Here is an 8981-nt window from a genome sequence, read left to right as displayed (position 1 = left end):
TATGGTACGTCTAGCGCAAACCATGCACCTATCTTGCACCGACACTAACACTGTCTCCAAAAGGAAAGAAGTGAGATTCCACATAACCCACATCATCTAGGAGTTCCATTGGGTGCATCCAATATGATTTCCAAGCCTATGGTACGTTCGACGCAAACCGTGCACCTATCTTGCGTCAAGATTAGCACTATCTCTAAACATATCGACATGAGCTTCCACTTGAGCCTCGTCACCTAGTGATACCATCGGGTGCGACCAAAATGATTTCTGAGCCTATGGTACGTCTAGTGCAAACCATGCACCTATCTTGCACCGACGCTAACACTACCTCCAAACAGAAAGAAGAAAGATTCCACATGATCCATGTCACCAAGGAGGTCCATTGGGTGCATCCAAAATGATTTCCTAGCCTATGGTAAGTTCGACGCAAACTGTGCACCTATATTGCGTCAAGATTAGCACTATCTCCAAACAAAACGAAACGAGCTTCCACTTGAGCCTTGTCACCTAGTGGTTCCATCGGTTGCGTCCAAAACGATCTCAGAGCCTACGGTACGTCTAGCACAAACCATGCACCTATCTTGCACCGACACTAACACTGTCTCCAAAAGGAAAGAAGTGAGATTCCACATAACCCACATCACCTAGGAGTTCCATTGGGTGCATCCTAAATGATTTCCAAGCCTATGGTACGTTCGACACAAACCGTGCTCCTATCTTACGTCAAGATTAGCATTATCTCCAAATGTACCAAAATAACCTTCCACTTGAGCCTCGTCATCTAGTGGTACCATCGGTTGCATCCAAAATAATCTCAGTGCCTATGGTACGTCTAGTGCAAACCATGCACCTATCTTGCACCGACACAAACACTGTCTCTAAACGGAAAGAAGTGAGATTCCACACAACCCACATCACCTAGGAGTTCCATTGGGTGCATCCAAAATTATTTCCTAGCCTATAGTACGTTCGACACAAACCGTGCACCTATCTTGCGTCAAGATTAGCACTATCTCCAAATGTACCGAAATAAGCTTCCACTTGAGCCTCGTCACCTAGTGATACCATCGGGTGCGACCAAAACGATTTCTGAGCCTATGGTACGTCTAGTGCAAACCATGCACCTATCTTGCACCGACGCTAACACTACCTCCAAACGGAAAGAAGAAAGATTCCACATGACCCATGTCACCAAGGAGGTCCATTGGGTGCATCCAAAATGATTTCCTAGCCTATGGTACGTTCGACGCAAACCGTGCACATATCTTGCGTCAAGATTAGCACTATCTCCAAACGTATCGACATGAGCTTCCCCTTGAGCATCATCACCTAGTGGTACCATCGGGTGTGCCCAAAATGATTTCTGAGCCTATGGTACGTCTAGTGCAAACCATGCACCTATCTAGCACCGACGCTAACACTACCTCCAAACAGAAAAGAAGAGAGATTCCACATGACCCACATCACCAAGGAGCTCCATCGGGTGCATGCAAAATGATTTCCGAGCCTATGTTACGTTCGACGCAAACCGTGCACCTATCTTGCGTCAAGATTAGCACTATCTCTAAGCGGACCGAAACGAGCTTCCACTTGAGCCTTGTCATCTAGTGGTACCATCGGTTGCATCCAAAATGATCTCAGAGCCTATGGTACGTCTAGTGCAAACCATGCACCTATCTTGCACCGACACTAACACTGTCTCCAAATGGAAAGAAGTTAGATTCCACACAACCCACGTCACCTAGGAGTTCCATTGGGTGCATCCAAAATTATTTCCTAGCCTATGCTACGTTCGACGCAAACCATGCACCTATCTTGCGTCAAGATTAGCACTATCTCTAAGCGGACCGAAACGAGCTTCCACTTGAGCCTTGTCATCTAGTGGTACCATCGGTTGCGACCAAAATGATTTCTATGCCTATGGCACATCTAGTGCAAACCATGCACCTATCTGGCACTGACGCTAACACTACCTCCAAACAGAAAGAAGAGAGATTCCACATGACCCACATCACCAAGGAGCTCCATCGGGTGCATGCAAAATGATTTCTGAGCCCATGTTATGTTCGACGCAAGCCGTGCACCGATCTTGTGTCAAGATTAGCACTATCTCTAATCGGACCGAAATGAGCTTCCACTTGAGCTTTGTCACCTAGTGGTACCATCGGTTGCGTCCAAAATGATCTCAGAGCCTATGGTACGCCTAGCGCAAACCATGCACCTATCTTGCACTGACACTAACACTGTCTCCAAAAGGAAAGAAGTGAGATTCCACATAACCCACGTCACCTAGGAGTTCCATTTGGTGCATCCAAAATTATTTCCTAGCCTATGGTATGTTCGACGCAAACCGTGCACCTATCTTGTGTCAAGATTAGCACTATCTCCAAACGGAACAAAACGAGCTTCCACTTGAGCCTTGTCACTGAGTGGTACCATCGGTTGCGTCCAAAACAATCTCAGAGTGTATGGTACGTCTAGCGCAAACCATGCACCTATCTTGCACCGACACTAACACTGTCTCCAAAAGGAAAGAAGTGAGATTCCACATAACCCACATCATCTAGGAGTTCCATTGGGTGCATCCAATATGATTTCCAAGCCTATGGTACGTTCGACGCAAACCGTGCACCTATCTTGCGTCAAGATTAGCACTATCTCTAAACATATCGACATGAGCTTCCACTTGAGCCTCGTCACCTAGTGATACCATCGGGTGCGACCAAAATGATTTCTGAGCCTATGGTACGTCTAGTGCAAACCATGCACCTATCTTGCACCGACGCTAACACTACCTCCAAACAGAAAGAAGAAAGATTCCACATGATCCATGTCACCAAGGAGGTCCATTGGGTGCATCCAAAATGATTTCCTAGCCTATGGTAAGTTCGACGCAAACTGTGCACCTATATTGCGTCAAGATTAGCACTATCTCCAAACAAAACGAAACGAGCTTCCACTTGAGCCTTGTCACCTAGTGGTTCCATCGGTTGCGTCCAAAACGATCTCAGAGCCTACGGTACGTCTAGCACAAACCATGCACCTATCTTGCACCGACACTAACACTGTCTCCAAAAGGAAAGAAGTGAGATTCCACATAACCCACATCACCTAGGAGTTCCATTGGGTGCATCCTAAATGATTTCCAAGCCTATGGTACGTTCGACACAAACCGTGCTCCTATCTTACGTCAAGATTAGCATTATCTCCAAATGTACCAAAATAACCTTCCACTTGAGCCTCGTCATCTAGTGGTACCATCGGTTGCATCCAAAATAATCTCAGTGCCTATGGTACGTCTAGTGCAAACCATGCACCTATCTTGCACCGACACAAACACTGTCTCTAAACGGAAAGAAGTGAGATTCCACACAACCCACATCACCTAGGAGTTCCATTGGGTGCATCCAAAATTATTTCCTAGCCTATAGTACGTTCGACACAAACCGTGCACCTATCTTGCGTCAAGATTAGCACTATCTCCAAATGTACCGAAATAAGCTTCCACTTGAGCCTCGTCACCTAGTGATACCATCGGGTGCGACCAAAACGATTTCTGAGCCTATGGTACGTCTAGTGCAAACCATGCACCTATCTTGCACCGACGCTAACACTACCTCCAAACGGAAAGAAGAAAGATTCCACATGACCCATGTCACCAAGGAGGTCCATTGGGTGCATCCAAAATGATTTCCTAGCCTATGGTACGTTCGACGCAAACCGTGCACATATCTTGCGTCAAGATTAGCACTATCTCCAAACGTATCGACATGAGCTTCCCCTTGAGCATCATCACCTAGTGGTACCATCGGGTGTGCCCAAAATGATTTCTGAGCCTATGGTATGTCTAGTGCAAACCATGCACCTATCTAGCACCGACGCTAACACTACCTCCAAACAGAAAAGAAGAGAGATTCCACATGACCCACGTCACCAAGGAGCTCCATCGGGTGCATGCAAAATGATTTCCGAGCCTATGTTACGTTCGACGCAAACCGTGCACCTATCTTGCGTCAAGATTAGCACTATCTCTAAGCGGACCGAAACGAGCTTCCACTTGAGCCTTGTCATCTAGTGGTACCATCGGTTGCATCCAAAATGATCTCAGAGCCTATGGTACGTCTAGTGCAAACCATGCACCTATCTTGCACCGACACTAACACTGTCTCCAAATGGAAAGAAGTGAGATTCCACACAACCCACGTCACCTAGGAGTTCCATTGGGTGCATCCAAAATTATTTCCTAGCCTATGGTACGTTCGACGCAAACCGTGCACCTATCTTGCGTCAAGATTAGCACTATCTCCAAATGTACCGAAATAAGCTTCCACTTGAGCCTCGTCACCTAGTGACACCATCGGGTGTGACCAAAACGATTTCTGAGCCTATGGTACGTCTAGTGCAAACCATGCACCAATCTTGCACCGATGCTAACACTACCTCCAAACAGAAAGAAGAAAGATTCCACATGACCCATGTCACCAAGGAGGTCCATTGGGTGCATCCAAAATGATTTCCTAGCCTATGGTAAGTTCGACGCAAACTGTGCACGTATATTGCGTCAAGATTAGCACTATCTCCAAACAAAACGAAACGAGCTTCCACTTGAGCCTTGTCACCTAGTGGTTCCATCGATTGCATCCAAAACGATCTCAGAGCCTATGGTACGTCTAGCGCAAACCATGCACCTATCTTGCACCGACACTAACACTATCTCCAAAAGGAAAGAAGTGAGATTCCACATAACCCACATCACCTAGGAGTTCCATTGGGTGCATCCAAAATGATTTCCAAGCCTATGGTACGTTCGACGCAAACCGTGCACCTATCTTGCGTCAAGATTAGCACTATCTCCAAATGTACCGAAATAAGCTTCCACTTGAGCCTCGTCACCTAGTGATACCATCGAGTGTGACCAAAACGATTTCCGAACCTATGGTACGTCTAGTGCAAACCATGCAACTATCTTGCACCGACGCTAACACTACCTCCAAACGGAAAGAAGAAAGATTCCACATGACCCATGTCACCAAGGAGGTCCATTAGGTGCATCCAAAATGATTTCCTAGCCTATGGTACGTTCGACGCAAATCGTGCACCCATCTTGCGTCAAGATTAGCACTATCTCCAAACGTATCGAAATGAGCTTCCACTTGAGCATCGCCACCTAGTGGTACCATCGGGTGCGACCAAAATGATTTCTATGCCTACGGCACCTCTATTGCAAACCATGCACCTATCTAGCATCGACACTAACACTACCTCCAAACAGAAAGAAGAGAGATTCCACATGACCCACGTCACCAAGGAGCTCCATCGGGTGCATGCAAAATGATTTCCGAGCCCATGTTACGTTTGACGCAAACCATGCACCGATCTTGCGTCAAGATTAGCACTATCTCTAATCGGACCGAAATGAGCTTCCACTTGAGCCTTGTCACCTAGTGGTACCATCGGTTGTGTCCAAAATGATCTCAGAGCCTATGGTACGCCTAGCGTAAACCATGCACCTATCTTGCACCGACACTAACACTGTCTCCAAAAGGAAAGAAGTGAGATTCCACATAACCCACGTCACCTAGGAGTTCCATTAGGTGCATCGAAAATTATTTCCTAGCCTATGGTACGTTCGACGCAAACCGTGCACCTATCTTGTGTCAAGATTAGCACTATCTCCAAATGGAACGAAATGAGCTTCCACTTGAGCCTTGTCACCGAGTGGTACCATCGGTTGCGTCCAAAACGATCTCAGAGCGTATGGTATGTCTAGCACAATCCATACAACTATCTTCCACCGACACTAACACTATCTCCAAAAGGAAAGAAGTGAGATTCCGTATGACCCACGTCACCTAGGAGTTCCATTGGGTGCATCCAAAATGATTTCCAAGCCTATGGTATGTTCGACGCAAACCGTGCACCTATCTTGTGTCAAGATTGGCACTATCTCTAAACGTATCGACATGAGCTTCCACTTGAGCCTCGTCACCTAGTGATACCATCGGGTGCGACCAAAATGATTTCTGAGCCTATGGTACGTCTAGTGCAAACCATGCACCTATCTTGCACCGACGCTAACACTACCTCCAAACAGAAAGAAGAAAGATTCCACATGACCCATGTCACCAAGGAGGTCCATTAGGTGCATCCAAAATGATTTCCTAGCCTATGGTAAGTTCGACGCAAACTGTGCACCTATATTGCGTCAAGATTAGCACTATCTCCAAATAGAACGAAACGAGCTTCCACTTGAGCCTTGTCACCTAGTGGTTCCATCGGTTGCGTCCAAAACGATCTCAGAGCCAACGGTACGTCTAGCACAAACCATGCACCTATCTTGCACCGACACTAACACTGTCTCCAAAAGGAAAGAAGTGAGATTCCACATAACCCACATCACCTAGGAGTTCCATTGGGTGCATCCTAAATGATTTCCAAGCCTATGGTACGTTCGACACAAACCGTGCACCTATCTTGCGTCAAGATTAGCATTATCTCCAAATGTACCGAAATAACCTTCCACTTGAGCCTCGTCATCTAGTGGTACCATCGGTTGCATCCAAAATAATATTAGAGCCTATGGTACGTCTAGTGCAAACCATGCACCTATCTTGCACCGACACTAACACTATCTCCAAACGGAAAGAAGTGAGATTCCACACAACCCACGTCACCTAGGAGTTCCATTGGCTGCATCCAAAATTATTTCCTAGCCTATAGTACGTTCGACACAAACCGTGCAGCTATCTTGCGTCAAGATTAGCACTATCTCCAAATGTACCGAAATAAGCTTCCACTTGAGCCTCGTCACCTAGTGATACCATCGGGTGCGACCAAAACGATTTCTGAGCCTATGGTACGTCTAGTGCAAACCATGCACCTATCTTGCACTGACGCTAACACTACCTCCAAACGGAAAGAAGAAAGATTCCACATGACCCATGTCACCAAGGAGGTCCATTGGGTGCATCCAAAATGATTTCCTAGCCTATGGTACGTTCGACGCAAACCGTGCACATATCTTGCGTCAAGATTAGCACTATCTCCAAACGTATCGACATGAGCTTCCACTTGAGCATCGTCACCTAGTGGTACCATCAGGTGTGCCCAAAACGATTTCTGAGCCTATGGTACGTCTAGTGCAAACCATGCACCTATCTAGCACCGACACTAACACTACCTCCAAATAGAAAAGAAGAGAGATTCCACATGACCCACGTCACCAAGGAGCTCCATCGGGTGCATGCAAAATGATTTCTGAGCCAATGTTACGTTCGACGCAAACCGTGCACCTATCTTGCGTCAAGATTAGCACTATCTCTAAGCGGACCGAAACGAGCTTCCACTTGAGCCTTGTCATCTAGTGGTACCATCGGTTGCATCCAAAATGATCTCAGAGAATATGGTACGTCTAGTGCAAACCATGCACCTATCTTGCACCGACACTAACACTATCTCCAAACGGAAAGAAGTTAGATTCCACACAACCCACGTCACCTAGGAGTTCCATTGGGTGCATCCAAAATTATTTCCTAGCCTATGGTACGTTCGACGCAAACCGTGCACCGATCTTGCGTAAAGATTAGCACTATCTCTAATCGGACCGAAATGAGCTTCCACTTGAGCCTTATCACCTAGTGGTACCATCGGTTGCGTCCAAAATGATCTCAGAGCCTATGGTACACCTAGCACAAACCATGCACCTATCTTGCACCGACACTAACACTGTCTCCAAAAGGAAAGAAGTGAGATTCTACATAACCCACGTCACCTAGGAGTTCCATTAGGTGCATCCAAAATTATTTCCTAGCCTATGGTACGTTCGACGCAAACCGTGCACCTATCTTGTGTCAAGATTAGCACTATCTCCAAATAGAACGAAACGAGCTTCCACTTGAGCCTTGTCACTGAGTGGTACCATCGGTTGCATCCAAAACGATCTCAGAGCATATGGTACGTCTAGCGCAATCCAAGCACCTATCTTGCACCGACACTAACACTGTCTCCAAAAGGAAAGAAGTGAGATTCCACATAACCCACACCACTCAATGCTGTGACCATCAAGAACAAATATCCATTGCCCCGCATTGACATCTTGTTCGATCAGCTAGCGAAGGCAAAGGTATTCTCCAAAATTGACTTGAGATCAGGGTACCATCAGATAAAGATCAGACCAGAGGATATACCTAAAACCACTTTCTCTACTAGGTACGGCTTATACGAGTATTTGGTTATGTCTTTCGGACTAACAAATGCCCTAGCCTATTTCATGTACCTAATGAACTCGGTATTCATGCCCGAACTGGATAAGTTCGTGGTCGTGTTTATCGATGACATATTGATTTATTCAGAAAATGAGTTAGATCATGAAGAACATCTGAGGATTGTCCTATCCAGATTGAGGGAGCATAAGCTATATGCCAAGTTTAGCAAATGTGAATTTTGGATGAGCAAAGTACCTTTCTTAGGTCACATTTTATCGAGAGACGGAATCTCAGTAGACCCATCAAAAGTACAAGAGGTCATGGAGTGGAAAGCCCCAACTTCGGTTCATGAAGTTCGGAGTTTTCTAGGGTTAGCAGGATACTATCGTTGGTTTATTCCAGATTTCTCAAAAATAGCTAAGCCTATGACCAGATTACTTCAGAAAGATGAGAAATACAAATGGACACTGGAATGTGAAACAGCTTTTCACACCCTCAGAACTTTGTTGACTACAGCACCTGTGCTAGCACAACCAGACATTGAAAAGCCTTTTGATGTATTTTGTGATGCATCAGGAATAGGTTTGGGATGTGTGCTTATGCAAGAAGGGAGAGTAATTGCATATGCCTCTCGGCAATTGAGAAAACATGAAGTCAACTATCCTACACATGATTTGGAACTGGCAGCCGTTGTCCATGCATTAAAGATATGGAGACATTACTTGTTGGGCAATGTATGTCATATCTATACTAACCACAAAAGCCTCAAGTATATCT

Source organism: Miscanthus floridulus, chromosome 11 (assembly GCF_019320115.1).
Source record: "Miscanthus floridulus cultivar M001 chromosome 11, ASM1932011v1, whole genome shotgun sequence".
Lineage (NCBI taxonomy): Eukaryota > Viridiplantae > Streptophyta > Magnoliopsida > Poales > Poaceae > Miscanthus > Miscanthus floridulus.
The sequence above is the reverse complement of the archived record's forward strand: the minus strand, read 5'-3'. Positions refer to the sequence as shown.